The sequence below is a fragment of the Piliocolobus tephrosceles genome, chromosome 3, assembly GCF_002776525.5.
Source record: "Piliocolobus tephrosceles isolate RC106 chromosome 3, ASM277652v3, whole genome shotgun sequence".
NCBI lineage: Eukaryota > Metazoa > Chordata > Mammalia > Primates > Cercopithecidae > Piliocolobus > Piliocolobus tephrosceles.
The window spans coordinates 32,199,275-32,215,912 of record NC_045436.1 but is presented as its reverse complement, the minus strand read 5'-3'; the positions used below and the strand labels follow the sequence as shown (position 1 = coordinate 32,215,912).

The 16,638-nt window shown below is 37.2% G+C and overlaps 1 long non-coding RNA gene across 1 annotated transcript; it reads left to right on the top strand.

Annotated features, from left to right (window-relative positions):
• Nucleotides 1-8,268: 8,268 nt before the first annotated feature.
• Nucleotides 8,269-11,953, top strand: LOC111552612. The gene is made up of 3 exons (XR_002734682.2): nucleotides 8,269-8,354; nucleotides 8,459-8,510; nucleotides 10,675-11,953. It is a non-coding gene; the product is annotated as an uncharacterized LOC111552612 (long non-coding RNA).
• Nucleotides 11,954-16,638: the final 4,685 nt, after the last annotated feature.

Here is a 16,638-nt window from a genome sequence, read left to right as displayed (position 1 = left end):
TTGTGAGAGTTTTTATAATTAAACCATATTGGAGGAAGCTGAGAAATCTTATCCTCTACCAGCTTTAAAGGGAGTGGTAATTCTGCTTAATCACTTACTTATATTTACATGGCGAGAGTTGTGTAATAAGTGTGTGATGTGTGTGTGTACATGGGTGTGTTTGTGAGAAGTTGCAGTTCATTGATTCATCAGATTATGCGTATTTTTTCCCAACTCAATAGCTTATAAAGCAAGCTAAGATGCTTCTGTGTCTGGATACTTCTATTTCTCTCTACTCATATGTATGCATAGCTCTCTTGGGCATAAAATGTGAATTGTAAGTACCAGAACCAGGAAAGATGTCTTATTCAGTGTTCAGCATGAATTAATGGATTAATTGAAATATATTTCAGTGGTATCTCTGGCTCTTCAGGACCTTCTCTGAGACGCATTTCTTGTACCCTACATGCTTCTGCAACAACCCAGAGAATCAGTTCACTCTATGAGCAATTCTGCATGTTCCAGGAGGGCTCTTTTCTCCAGTTAACCAAAGTCTGCATGTAAGTGGAGTCTTCAGAGTGGTCTGGATTCACTTCAACTGTGAAAGCCATGCTATCTTTCCCACATTAGACAAGGGTAAGCTAAAAGCATGAGCAGTATGTGGCACTCCTCCATGATCTGAGTGGCATTTTGTAGCAAGTACATATCTTGACATGCAATACAAGATTAGGAAGGAAACATTACCTGCAGCTATGTGACCTATATTCTCGCTTTACCAACATACCCCCCTTCCACAAAAAAAAAAAAAAAAAGAAAAAAGAAAACGCACAGCAAATTCCCTTTTAAGCATGCACTCCAGACTTTCTGGTAAACATTTTAATAATATTTATTAGTGAAAGAGATAAAATGGAGGCAATGGAAAAGTCTTATCAGGAAAAGGTTTTACCAGGATATACCCGTGTAATAAACTTCAAGTTTATGAACTTACAGGCATAGTTCACAATAAAATATCACATATGCTATGTAATAAGTAAGTGGGGTGCAAAAGAGAGATGCTCCAGTTTTGACCTGACTTCATTCATACCTGTATTAGTCTTAGTGCTTCAGAGAAATAGAACCAATAGGATATAAATAAATAAGTAGATAGAGATTTATTATAAGGAATTGGTTCTTGTAGTTATGGAGGCTAAGAAGTCCCAAGATCTGTAGTTGGCAAACTGGAGACCCAAGAGAACCCAAGTCAAGAATAAATGGATGTCCCTGTCAAAGGCAATGAGGCAGGAGGAATTTTCTCTTACTCACAAGAAGGTCAGCACATCTGTTCTATTCAGGCCTTCAGATAATTGGATGAGACCCACCCACATTAAGGAGGACCATCTTCTTTACTCAGTCTACCAATTCAATTGGTAATTTATTTCAGTACATCCTCCCAGAAACACCCAGAATAATGTTTAATCCAATATTTGAGCACCACATGGCCCAGTCAAGTTCACATATAAAAAAAATTATAATATTCTTCAAGTGTCTTTTGCTGCCACATGTATCTCTTGCAACTTTATGATAGACTAAATTTGGAACAAAATGCATCTTATTGTGAGGAGAAAGAAACAGGGAGCTTTGTTGATGATTTCAGATTACTCTATGCTTTACCTGTGCCTTATGGTTGCCAGTATCCTGTGCATTATTAATAGAATTGAGTATGGGTTAAAATCTCTGATTCCTGAGAGTCTGACTTGGCAATCTGACACTATGTTATTTCTAAAGAGTTAGAAGCTGTTTTCAAAAATTCATTCAACTGCACTGTGTGAAATGACTCAATTTGTCCATATTTTAATAAAATGAATTTTTAAAGAAGCATAGCAAAAACTTCTTGGCAGATAAAATTGAAATATCATTGTGACTCCTTCCTACCCTAATTGTGCAAATAAGTCTAAGACTATTCTGTGTACCTGTTTCAATCATAAGAGATTTTAAATTTCTTCCTTATATTGCAACTGTGGAGACTGGACGCCAGAGAAGCTCCTACCACCTGAAAGGGTCTCCTTTGGCTTAGGGCACATGACACTACTTCTCACTTCTTAGACACTTTCTTATACCCTTCCTTTTCTCTAATTGTAAACTGTTCTGTCCTGGCTTTTAGAAGTTTTTTTTTTTTTCTCTTTTAGCCCTCTTCCTCAGAGGGGAGAGACAAAAAAAAATGACTTTGCTTTTCTTTTTATTCTGAGAATGAGAGTCAAAGAAAAGAAAATAACACACATACATTTAAATTAATCCATCAACAGACTAGAAAATCCTATGTGGTAGCAGTTTAGCATCAGAGATGTCAAGAAAAAAAACAAAATGTAGATTTTGTGTTTTTGATAACGCTGAAGGAATAAAGGGATCTTTAAGATATCCAAGATTACATTCTAATACTTCTTGTATTGGGTTTAAATTATACCCAACAGCATTGTTAATCTCCCAAAGATATCTAACAACTTTCTTCTACCTTAGACATTTATTTAGGACAACAAAAACAGCAGCCAAAACATCTAACTATATTCAACGATCTTATAACTCAAACTCCTGTGCAATCCCATAGCTGTTGGTTCTTACCTCTTCAGTCAAACAGGTATTACACTTGATGGCATGGGTGGCTCAAATGGAGACCAAAGGACGGGAACAGACACAGACTGAAAAGAAGACTTTCTCCAAACAGAAGAGAACGGGTTATAGGAGATAGGGAGTGGGAAATAGGGAACTCAGTAAGAAGAAATATATCATTGAAAAAGGTCAGAGGAAATGTGTGCATGATTCCAAAGCCATCTTAATTTAACAAATTAGAGCAAGGTGTGAATGTCTGGGGACAATGACTGTGTCTGTGACAGGTTGCTATCAGCTTAGAGGCTGATAGCACAAGTCCTGGAGACATGTGGCTTTGTTTTAAATTCTAGTTTAACTACCTATCAGCCGTGTAGCTTGGGCAAATTACTTACCCGCTCTGTGCTACGATTTCTTTATTCACATAATGGTAGTGGTAATATTTGTTTACTACTGCTGTGACAAATAGTAAATATGTTAATATTGGTAAACCAATATGAAATATTTAAGTATTAACTGATACTATAGTGCTAATAATACAGATTATATTAATATTTATATTAGTATTAATATCTAATACTAATTAAAATTAAAGCAATCCCTGGCACACTAGTGTTTGAAAACTAAATAATTTAACACAAATGAATATAGCATTTTGCCATTAATGCAACTTTATTCTTGGTCTTCTCAACTTCTCTGCCTTTTGGCTGAGAACTACCAGAATGAGGAAGGCTTCTCTCTGTTATTACAAAGTGATTTCCAACAGTTCCTATCACCAGGGTGAAGAAGGACACATGGGGAATTTGAGAATCTCCTACACAGTCAGGAAGGCAACAATAGCATCTACCTCCCAAGTACGTAGGGAGGAAAGTTTCAAACAGAATTGCTGGCCGGGCACAGAGGCTCACACCTGTAATCCCAGCACGTTGAGAGGCCGAGGTGGGCAGATCATTTGAGGTCAGGAGTTCAAGACCAGCCTGGCCAATATAGTGAAACCCTGTCTCTACTAAAAATACAAAAAATTAGCCAGGCACGGTGGTGGGTGCCTGTAATCCCAGCTACTCGGGAGACTGAAGCAGGAGAATTGCTTGAACCCAGGAGGCAGATGTTGCAGTGAGCCGAGATCATACCACTGCACACCAGCCTGGGCGACAGAGGCAGACTCCATCTCAGAAAAGAAACAAAAACAAAAAACAGAATTTCTTGCACAACGCATTTCTCCCAGGTCAACATTGAAAGAATCCCAACAGGACTGAAGCACAAGCCTGTGCCAATGCTTAGAGATTTGAAAAATTACTTTAGAAGAAATAATTCCATGAGCTTCTCTTGCTACAAACCAAAAGACACGTTGAAATTATTCATTTTGTCAGTATTCAGGAAGCCATTGAATCCTCACTTCATGCTGATAAAACCCTTGACGTACTATGTCGACAAACAAAGGAGGTTTTATTTGAAAAATAATTCCAAGTATACCAGAATGAAAAGCAAGGAAGGTTACTGTTGAGGAAGAAACAAGATATGGGTAAAACTAAAAGGGATTTGGAGTAATGTTGGAGGCAGTTCAGCAACAAGAGGGTGCATTATCTATAAAAAGCTTAAACATAATAATGTCCATTAAAAGTTGGCCTTTTTACCATCACAATGCACTAGCAATCCTAAACAACATCAGTGATGTAATATGCTTCCCCAAAAGGCTTTTTGTTGTTCTAAATTATAAATAATTTAGACACACATGAACTGACCTGTACACATTTGCTTTGAGAATAAGCTCCTAATCACTTTGAAGCAACTGGATTATTTTTGGGTGGAGCTTATGTCTCTACTCCTGCACTAAGACACATTCCTATGTTTACACAGTAGATGTGAGATAAACAGTAGCATACTCATCCTAAAGAAGAAGAGACAGAACTTTAATTTGGCATTCTTGGCGCAAAAATGTCTCTGAGCCATACAGGGTTTTCTCTTTTTGGGAGCATTTCTTTATGCAACTCTCCATGCTTTTTATTTTCTCAAAATACACATTGACATGGTTAAAATATTAATTCATTGCTTTTGTATTTTTATTTCATTTTAATTACTGGCTACACACACACACACATACATACATTTCAAGAAAAGAAAATTTCCTTTCTGCATTTCCTGTCTGGATAAAAGTATTACTATGTTTTTCCATGACTAGTTTTCTAGGGCTACCATAACAAAATACCACAGACTGGATGGTATTTAACAACAGAGAATAATTTTCTCACAGTTCTAGAGGCTAGAAGTCCAAGATCAAGATGTCAGTAGGGTTTGTTTTATTCTGCGGCCTCTCTCCTTGGCTTGCAGATGGCCACCTTCTGTCGGTGTCCTCACATGGTCTTCCTTCTGTGTGTGTCTGTGTTCTAGTTACCTCTTCTAAGAACACTATTAAGATGAAATTAGGACCTATCTGACCTATATGACCTCATTTTACATTAGTTACCTCTTTAAAATACCCATCTTTGAATATAGTCACATTCTGAGATGAGGGAGGTTAAGACTTCAACATATGAATTTTGGTGGGGACACAATTCAGCATATAACAAAGGGAGAGTACAAAAAAAGATCTAACCCAGTTATGAAATATGGCAGGTATGCCACCAGTAGATTTCAAAGGAAAGTTTCTTGAGCTTACTCTTTCCTCAGAAATGATTTTCCTCAAAGCCAACATTCATTCTTTTAGTCAATTTGTTCTTAATATACTGTGCCATGAAAATGCAAAATTATGTTTGTCTCAGTGTGGAATCAGAGCAGTGGAGCTCCAGGCCATTTAAGCAGGTGAGCAATTGATCCCCCTGAGTGCAGGAAGTGTGATGGAGCAGCTGAGACTTTAGAGCCAGGCAGCATCTTCCTAGCTGTATAAGCTTGGGTAAACTAGGCAATCCCTCTTCGCCTCAGATTCCTCATCGACAAAATGAAAATTCATTCATTTAGGAAATATTTAGCAACAGTAAGCCATATGCTAGGCACTGTTCTAGGGTCTTGGGGTATATCAATGCACTAAACATGGATCCTTACTTCCTTACTTAAAAGGGATGCTAGGATGCCACTAAGCTGTAAGGCAAAAAGCAAAAGAGCAAGGTACAGGAAACGGAATGGGAGAGTGGCAGCTTGGAACAGAATGATCAGGTAAGGCTCCTTTGAAAAGTGAAATGAGCAAATGGCCTGGTAAAAGTTGCTTAAAATGTGAGCCAAATAAAAAAGTGGTCTACCCAACTAAATAAGAAGGCAGATATATGTTCTAAATCTTTTGCATGCTCCCGTGATCCTAATGGTGAAGAGAAGGAATATGTGCCAGTGATTATTAATTAATTGTTTGGAATTTGTCAAAAAATCCCAGAAAAAAAATGATTAAACAGGTGGAGAATTAAAGCCTATCTGGAGGTTATTGTTTGGTTTGTTTCCCAAAATGTTATGTTTAATAAATGCTGGCAGATGGAGAAATGAAATAAAGGATAAGTGAGCTGCTCCCATAGTACGTGTGTGTATTTATTGTTATTTTAAAGAGTATCTATTCATGTATTCTGGTGTGGAAAGCATGTGCTAGATAAGAGAGAAGGCATACACACTCCAGCGATTATATATGCATGAGCCAAATATCAATTCACTATAACTTATAGTAAAAGAGCTCTGTAATTAGAAACAGATGAGAAAGGTGCTAAATTGTTTTAGGACTAATTCTTAGGTTCACTGAACTGAAAAGAAAAATACCATTTTGAACTAACAAATCTCTACATTTTAAAAATAAAGCTTTGCTTTTTGATATGAATTATGCATTGCCTACAGGACTTGATTTGGCATGTCATGCATTTGCTCCTTCCAGACATTTCCATAAGACCTTATCCAAATGAAAGATGGTAGGCTTTGCAAAGAAAAAAGCGAATAAGAAATAATCCACTAAACATTTCACAAGAGAAAGAAAACTCTTTCTCTTGCATATTAATTATGGGAATAATTAATATTCACATGTTATATTTTGAACTTTGAGCATTTTATCAGCTAAGCTGAAGTGTTTTTATTTAATAATTTGTATAAGTGTAACTAGGCATCAGAAATATCTATAACATTCATTGGGGTCCAGTGAAAAAAAGAGAAATATCTGTAACACACTTAATATAAGAACTCTTTTCTGTCAGCAACAAATGATTGTGAAATAAAAACAATGATGACAGTAAATCAGAGTTTTTTTAATTAACCACATGGTTGTGTTTTTAAGTGTTTTAGTATTTAATTTAATTTTATTTATTATAATATAAATCATTTGGAGTTTCTAACAAATCCAAAAACTATACAGGACAAAATCATAAATGTATATATTTTAGGTATGTTATAGTTATATTGTAAATTCATAATATATTTAAAATTTCCCTGAAAGATCCTTCTTCATATCCTCTTTTTTCCCCATCCTGTTTCTTCTGCCTGCAGAAATCATTAAGCTATACGTTAGGTGGAAGAAATATCTTTAAGTTAAAGAAAGTATATGTGTCTTATGTCATCTATCTTAAATATTCATGCTTGTCTTCTCTTCTGGTAATTTTTAGAAGCATTGCTTTTTTACAAAATTTGGAACATTATTAGAGCTGTCTAACTAGACTTCATAGCTGATAAATGACTGTGCCATTTAGAAGCATACAGAGAAATAAATCAAATGATAGATTCTGTTTGTCAATAGATTTGAACATTACATACAGGAAAAGGGCTCTGGCTCTATACATTTGCAATGGACAAGATTATCCCTTCTTAACTATATGCTGCAGGCTCCAACTCAGGAAGAAAGATCCTATTTCCACCTCTAAAAGGTTAACTACCACCTTTCACTAAGAAATGTGCCTCCGTCAAGAGAGTGCCAAGGAATGACATGAGTGCTGGTATCCACAGCTGTAGGGGGTTATGCAGAACCAGAAAAGACTGACTGGAGGGAGACTCTGCATATAAATGGCCAGATTGTGTCTAGAGAATTCTACAATTAGGTTGACTTTTTGTTTGGTCATGTTTAGAGAGTGTCCAGTGGTATTTACTAGTCAGCTGCAATCCAGAGTTTACCGAGATGCCAATACCCAAAGCTCTGGGTATTGAAATGCCAAATCACGGAAATAGTGGGAATTTTGGACTATATTGCCTATACCCAACAAGCAATAATAACTGACCCACCTGTTGTCAAAATATTCAGAAGTATGAGATGATATTTATCTCATTTGTTATCTAAGTAGAATTTCACCATATAAAATATCACTGGTGTGGATGTTGATAATGGAGACTATGCGTGTGTGAGGGCAGTGGGTACAGGGGAATCTCTGTACCTTCGACGCAATTTCCTGTGAACATAAACTGTTCTGAAAATATAAATGTATTAAAAAAGATAATTTCCCTCTGGTATCTTGGAAGTTGTAATAAATGAACTCAAAAGCTATAATTATTCATGTTATTCTTCTAAATCCTTGCAAAAATGCTATTCTGTTTTTTGTACACCCTAAGATTCATATGCATGCATGTATATATGTGTATGCACGTGCATGTTCATGCATGTGTCTAGAAAAACTTCCCATTTCAAAAAAAAAATTAAGATCCGAAAGAAAAAGCCATTGAGAGGTAGCACGGTGTAACTGCTACATTTGAAGTATTAGAAAAAATAGAATTTGGTTGAATTCCATGTCTGCCTTTTGCTGATAACATTACCTTGAGGATATCTCTTAGCCTAAGCTGTACTTCACTGTAATGAAACCTGAGAATGCCATGTGCCTCATGGAGCTGTCATAAGGAATCAATTGATTAATGTATATAACCTGCTTGTGTTCTGTTGCTGCTTCTTTTATTTCATCTATTTCATTTCCCCTAAAGTTTTTTTCATACTTCTTACATCCTCCTCATTTCTGTAAAGTGAGAATTCTACACTCCAGTGATAGCAGAGACAGATAACACAAATGACATTCGTAAGCATCTCTCAAAAAGCCATTACGGGACCTGTGTGTATGAGAGTGGGGGATGAGGAAAAGGGTTTGGTGTAGAAGTGGGTTTGTATTGTGTTTTCTATAGTGTTTGATTCCTTTTTTAAGAACAAGCATGCAACATATATTATTTGAGTAATTTTGAATAGATTCACATTTAGGATAAAAATAAGATTTATTAAAATTACTTAAACTATCCTTTGAACAACTTGCAATGGAAATAATATCGCTAACAGAAAATATTATGAAATTTTCAAACTAAGTATAGGATTGTGCTTTGTTTTCCTGATAAGTTATGTATACATATTATACAAATGTAACTAAATTATTTTTGCAGTCTTCCTTATTCATTTAAGATAATCAAAATACCTGCTGAAGCCAGTTTCCGTTCTGTGTTCCTTATTGCTTACACATAGTTTTGTCATTTGTTCATTGAGCAAATAACAGGTCTAGGGAATGTCTTTATTTAGGAAACAATGAAATGGCAAAACAACGAAATGAAACAGCGAAGTGGGAACTTGAAAAGTCATTTAAATTATCAGATACTAGTCGGTTCTGACGGTATACTAGGATTGCCAGGTTTGTACTATCAGGAGAGATCTTTTACTATTAACTTCTAGGTAGTGTATTTTTAAAAAATCTTCATTGAATGTCCTTGCTTTTCCCCCGACAAGAGCACTAAGCAAGACAAAAATCATTCTTTTTTCTTTAAATCGTCTAAAAGGAGCATGCCTGTAAATAGCATACAAATAAACTGAGGGACAAATAAAAAATTAGATGCCTGTGACAACTAAACAACAAAAACCAAAGCACTAGTCATGCCTTCTGAGTACTTCCGTCGAGTCAGATGCTATAGTACGTGCATTGCATAGCTTATTTTGAAAATAACAACAGCTCTAGAATGAAACTGCTTTTTGGTATTATCCATTATTCATAAAGTAGGGAAATAGAGTTTTGAGAAGTTTAGGCACTTCACTGAGTTTACATGACAAATAAGTGGCAAAGCCAATACTAGAACCTAGGAGTGTCTGATGCCAAAATAAATGGATAGATAAATTTAGTAAATAAAATAAATGTCATGTTTGAATTGATCCTGGTGATTAAAAAAAGCTATAGAAAATCATTCCCTTGAAACCAATAAGCTACCAGAAATTTTCAATAAAAAATAGAACATAGATTACAGAACAAGGTTAAACAACAAGGAAATAGAATTAGATGCCAAAACCTTGGGTTATTTCACATTTAGGTTATATATTTTTAAATTATAATCACTTGACAGTTAAATATTTAAACAAATATTGCAACAGTTATATAGAGCAGTCAATTTATTTTCAATATCATTGTACTTCAGTAAATATTTAGCTTTTAGTTTTTATTTGGATCAACTGTCAGACGATAGCTGCCTACCTTACTTAAGTATTGATGGCAGTAGAGGCCCATCTGGACAGGCCACTGACATGATGCTAGCTGCAGTGGGGAAGGCACTTCTGGGGCTGGCTGCCCACTCCACAGAGCTAGCCGGAACCCCACTCCCTTCTGAGTCCGCAGGGTAGGAACTTGGCGCTCCCCAGGTGCAGCTGCAGCTGCAGACCTAGGTGTCCCTGTGCTCTTGAGGGCTGGCAGCAGGCAGGGGCGCCACCTTCCTGTGCACAGCTGCAGCCACCCAAGCCCTGGCTAGGGACCTGGGCATCTCTACAGTCTTGGGGGCCCTGGAAGGTCCCTTGCTCCCGCAGGCTGGGAGGTGTCTGCGCCCGCTGCTGACCTCTCCCTGCTCCCAGAGTCCCCTCTGATCTTGGAGCAAGGTTGGGACCAAGCTCAGGCACTGTCACAGCCCGGCTGGGTATGGGCATGCTTGGGGCAGGGCCAACATGCCAGCCCCTTGCTGTCTTGTCCCCCTACGGACTTTGGGCACTGACAAGCATGGGAGGGAAGCTGAGGCGGAGATGAGGGAAGCTTGGTGCTGGTCTGCAGGCACCCCTTGTCAGGAACAGCCTGGGTACCATGAAGGGTGGCAGGAGGCAGACAGGCACCTAGGCAGAAGTGGGCAGGTCCTCAGTGAAGTCTCACCTTCAGGCTGGGAAGGCCTGAAGCCTGGAGTTCAGACTGCCAATTGCACAACCAGGGTGGAAGCTTATGCTGCTTTTTCCAGGCCCACCCATGGTTGCCCATGGACCAATTGGCAAGTGCTTCCTCCCCTCTGAAGCCCATAGAACCCCCCTAGACTCAACCAGACTCAAGGAGATGATGGGACTACCAGCTGCGGAAAGGAGCTACCCACTCCAAGGTCTCCCCTCTACTGAGAGCTGAACACTCGTCAAGACACCCTGCCTGCAGGGAGGAGTTACCCAACGTAGGTCTCCTCTGAGCTGTTCCATTCCTCAATAAAACCCCTCTTTGCCTTGCTGACCCTCCACTTGTCTGTCTACCTCATTCTTCCTGGAAGCAGGACAAGAACTCGGGACCTGTAAAAGAGCTGTAACACCAACAGGGCTGAAACACATCCCTTGCTCGCCATGTTATGGGTGACAAGAAGGAGAGAAAAGAGAAGGAGAGAAGAGCTGCAGCCCTTCTAGGAGCCCAGACCTAGGAGGTCCGTGAGCCAGGGCTATTACACCCTCTTTGGGCCTCTACGGTTCCCGGTGTCTCCAAGCTTCCGGACACCACTGCATTCCTCAGTGCCAGCCGCGGAAGCTACTTGTGGTACATTTGGTCCAGCTACAGCCTTGCAGGGAGCTGGCACCCATGCTAGTGCCTATAGATCCCCACCCCACCACCAGCTGGCTTGCCTGGCTGTACACAGTGGCAAGACTTCATGCTCACTCAGGCATCCATCACTACTCCGCACCTGGCCCACCCTTGGCAGGTACGGGATTCAGGGATCCAGTCCCAGCCAACTGCAGACTGCCAGGCCCAGTGGATGGGATGAGTCCTGTGGGACCAAGCAAAACTCAGGCAAAGACACCACTGGCCACAGAGGTTTCCAGCTGAAGTGACACCCCGAGAATCCCATGACATTATCATACACTCTTCTTAAAAACTGAACCTGAGGGAAAAAATGATGATACCCTTGAACAGTAAGGCATAATGAAAGTTTATTTAATGATTCTTATATTTATTACTACTGTTTTACTGCCTGGAGCAGGTATTACAATGTACTGATTGATTAGGCTGTAGATAGAAAACAATTGCTTCTTTACACATTATAAATGTAACCTGGCATTATATTTAAGCTAACAACATGCGTGTTTTTAACACTTGAATTTCAACTCGAGAAAAAAAATAATGTTCATAATATGTTCTATGTTACACTACTTTGATGGATTTTTTAATTAATAAATATTAATATTTAGGGTAATTTGAGGTAAAACAAAAAATACAAAGTTCATGCAGTAATCAAAGCATCTACTTTGGGTTGTTAAAAATAAAAATATCTTGGTAATTCTTTTGTTATTCTTTAACACTAAAGAGTTTTACCTCAGGTTTTTAAATAAAACCTTCAACAGAAATATTAGCAATGTGAGTATCAGAGCACTGGCAGAGAAAAAAGGAAAAAGCCTATGGCATTTTTCAGACCATATTATCAGTAGCTCTGTTACTATTTATATGATAACTAATTTATATGATTATTAATTATATGATAACATATTTTGCTATTAATGTCCCAAATACAAATACATGTTTGCATATATAAATGCAGACATAGAGATATGAAAGGAAAGATGAAGTGTTTTTACTGTAAGATTTTATAGTAAGTATGCAAATAATGATTTCATGCCATGAAACATAACTGATGTATGAGGAAATGAGGCAGAAATGCAAAAGAAAAAATGCCTGGGTGAATTCAACAAAAGTCAACAGAAATAATAAAAAACCCTAACATTTGAATATTGGAGATATCAGATAAAAATATGAATTGCTGAGGATAAGAGCATCATATCTGAGATCACACAATCAAGAGTTCAAAACTAGTGGAAGGTATGGTTGGAGTCCAAAGAATTTGGGAACTAGCAAAGGAGAGTAGTGATCATTGAGATAAATCCTAAGAAACAAACCCCTAGCTACACAACTGTAGACCAGCATGGAGTTCATGTGGTTAGAGGTGACTTCAAGCATTTGAGTCAAAAGAGGAGAGACACAATTAGAACCTGGTGGGGTGGAAGGTGGGGTGAACTGAGGTGGGTGGCTGGCTGGGTGGAAGGAAAAAAATCACTTGTAGTTGCAGTGCTTCCTGCATGGTGGGTGCAATCTAAGTTGTTGCTTGAAAGGCCACTTTAGAGGGAAATAGCAGAGGGCAAAACTGACAGATCAAGGAGTGGCCAGGGCAAGGAGAGCAATGTGCTATCTGTACATATGTCAGAATAATACTGTAGTCTGGTTAAGGCTTAGCATGTACTGTAAGGGATTTTGGACTCTAAGGCTAAAATTGTGGTTTGTGACTAACTTGTACAAAGATTCTTTCTACAAATATGTCTTCAAATGTGTAGTTAATAAGTGTGATTTAATGGAGTGTAATGCTGGAGGTTATGGACAAACTCATTTGGTAATGGTATTGAATTTGGTAATGGTATTGAATCAGTGGCTCTGTCATTTTACTCAAATTACATTAGGCAGCTAAAATTTGATACTTACATTTTCTCTTCAAATTGACACTTTAGCAAAGCCAGAATTAGACATTACTTAGTATCATGACTTGAATCGTTTACTATAACTTTTTCTTACATTTTGAAAATGATTTATGATATAACCTTAACTTTTCTTACAGATTCAGAGACATTGGAGAAATTAGAGAGACTTATCTATTTCAGATCACTAATTTTACATGTAAAGAGAGTAGATTTATCAGAGAGAAAATGAAGTGAACTGCCAAAGTAACAGAGCTAACTAATAAAAGAGGTAAGAAACTAACCAAACAGGTTTCTAGAGTTCCAGTCCTGCACTCTTTGAATGGATTTTAGGAGAAAATAAAACAATGATGAATGAATCTGCAGTTCATTGATTTAGACAAGCTTTGGACAAATATATGTTTGAGGAAAGGAATGAAAAACCGGAAACAGGCAATGAGTGTGATGCTGTGATGTATATCTTGCTTATGCTTTGAGCTTCAAAATCTAACCAGGTTCTGAGTTATTTTCCTTTTGAAACAAGTAGCTAAAATGGTAATCCTGGCAGTCAATTTGTTTTCTATGATTGCTTATTTATGTCCCTCAACCAGAAACTTTGAATCCAAGATCCAATGCCCAGATTGTGCAAATAGCTTCTTTTGGGTCTGAACCCTGGGAGAATTGATGAGGCATGAGGATGGGCACCTCCACTCAGTGCTTCAAAACTGACTTCACAGTGTTTGCCACAGTCTTCAGTTTGATAGGCCCATTTGGGTGGTTAGGGGCAATTTATTTTCTATAAACTATTGACCTATTTAGATGTACCAGCTAATTCTGGAAAGCCATCTACAACCCCTTGGAATCTCAAATTCTTCATATACTATACCCATGTTTTTATACCTATCTCAAGAAGCTCTTGATTAACAAGAGGGCTAATTCACATAAAAAGTTTTGCAAATAGGAAAAAAAAACTATGAAGATGTATTTTCTATTTAATATTTTATATAGTCCTAATTACTATTAGTGCCTTATTGTGTTTTTAACATTATAAAACATGAAAAATATATGTTTTACCTATTAAACATACTTCTAATCATTAATAAACTTATGTAAGGATTCCATGAGGATTTTAAAATATTTATCATAAAAATATAGAATTTGTTTTGAGAATTTTAAAGCTGATTGACATGAACAAATATTTATCGCTTAAATGGACTCTAATAAAGTTAAAATATATTTAATCCACATCCCCAGTAAGACACCTTGCCAGGCACTGGGGCATTATCAATAGAAGGAAACGTAGTACATTTCTTCAAGAAGCACTTGAAGACAGAAAGATCAGTGCATAACGGTGCAAAGGGCTGTGCCCAAGCTACCTTCAGTATTCTTGGGAGAACAAGCAAGAAATACATATTTTCAAAAAGTAATCTAATGGATTGTAACATTTAAGATAATGTCTAAAGACTGCTAAAGAAAATGAGGAACTCAGTAAGACTATAAACGCATTAATTCTTTAATGTAGCTGATTAACCAAAGACCTCTTTCCTACCTTATATATTCCCTCACAATGAATGCCTAATCAGCCTATTCCAAGTAATGCTTGTATGATACCTACTTTCTTTTCTGCCAATCACACCCTGCTCCCAGTTTTGCTTGCTATAGCACAACTTAAATACAGTTAAGCAAGTTGCTGGCCATAGCACAACTAGTTCAGGTCTAACTAGTATATTGCTTAGCATCATTATTTTAGACAGATTTTAGCAAAAGGGTGTTATGCCTCTAAATGCATTATTTTGCTTAAATTAGATTTGCCTTTCAGCAAATCAATGGGATAGATTTTGTGGCGAAACTTTTTTTCTGCTCTCTGCCATAAAATGGTTTGAGATGAAATATTATCTAATAGGTGTTTCTGTAGAAAGTCGGCAATTGACATAAAGCAGCAAACCAACCTGCTATATATGCTCTCTTTGTTGTAAAGGTTCAGTATTTTTTCAAATTACATTTGACTTGGGCTCAAATGTGATACATTATTCAGGTGGTATAATTACTCAGTGTAAAGTACGAAGATAATTCATTTAGAGTATTTGAAAAGTTTCTTCTGTAAAAATTATTTATTTGTCAGGAAGTTCTTTCTTTCTTTAGCAGGAACATGGAAAATGTGGGAGGTGAAGATGCCCAAAATGATTCATTTGTTTGGCAGAAGAAATGATGACCTCAAAATCTGTGCTCTTTCAAAATGATTATGCCACCTTTTTTTTTCTAAAATAAACTTATCTGCAAGAAGATAATTGAAATATTGTGTAGCTATATTTTCATTGGTCCACCACAAGACACTAATCTGTTAAAGTAGAAGATGTCTTTGTGTAACTAACTGCTTTGATATTTTGCCAGTGGGAGGTACAGTTATAAACCCCCGCTGCACTATAATGGAATCAAAAGACCCCATAGCATCATCAACAAGAGCTGAATTTCTGCCTACATTGCCACCAAACAAAGAAAAAGGAAAGAGAAGAAAATCCAGGAAGGACTCAGAAATGAATAAAAGGAATTTAATTTCTTACTTGCAAATGTTAAAAGAGTATTAAACATATCAATCAAAGTCGGGAATCTGGTATAGAATGTACCTTTATTCTATAGACTACTTATTACCCAGATAATAGGATAATTGCTATGTTTTTACACTTGTTGCTACCAGAAAGATAGCAGTTCTTTTGGATGACAGTGCTTTTTTTTTAAACCATGCATGTGTTTTGCCAGTGTGCCAAGAGCTCAGAAACGACATCTGGCCAAACTTAATAGCTAGTTTAAGGTCTTTGGCAAGGATATTTCATGTAGGCTTTAAAACTTCAGACATTTTCTGTAACCTCATCTGTTTGATATACTATGAGAGAGTAACTATCCAATCAGAAAATGTAATTTATTTCCATCTCCTATGATGTGGTTGGTACTATCAACACAGAGGAAAAAATCTACAAGTGTAAAGGAAAGAGAAAATGGAAAAGCAATTGGAAGCAAAGCAAAAAATGAGATGAGCTCCAGGGTGTGAGGAACTGGAATTGGGAGAAATAAAGAAAGGCAAAATACAAGTTAATATCTTAGGATGAAACCTGAACCAATAAGTGAAACGTATTTTAGACCTGCTGCTCATATGCTAATGGAACCTTCATTGAACTTTGAAATGTATACAGGATAACTTCAAAATTCCAAGTTTTTGGTAGAAGTCCAGACAGTAGATTTAATTTGAGTTTTCAGAAATAGATGAAATGGAAAGCCATGGGACACAAAAAAACTGTATAGAAAGAGCGCAGCACACCAACATGGTACATGTATACATATATAACAAACCTGCGCATTGTGCACATGTACCCTAGAACTTAAGGTATAATAATAAAAAAAAATAAACAAATAAAAAGAGTTTAGCTAGAAGAGAGAATCAAGACCGAGCCCTGGGCTTCTCTGAAACATAGAAATGTTGAGGAGGATGAGAAGGAGCTACCAAAATAAAACAAGAA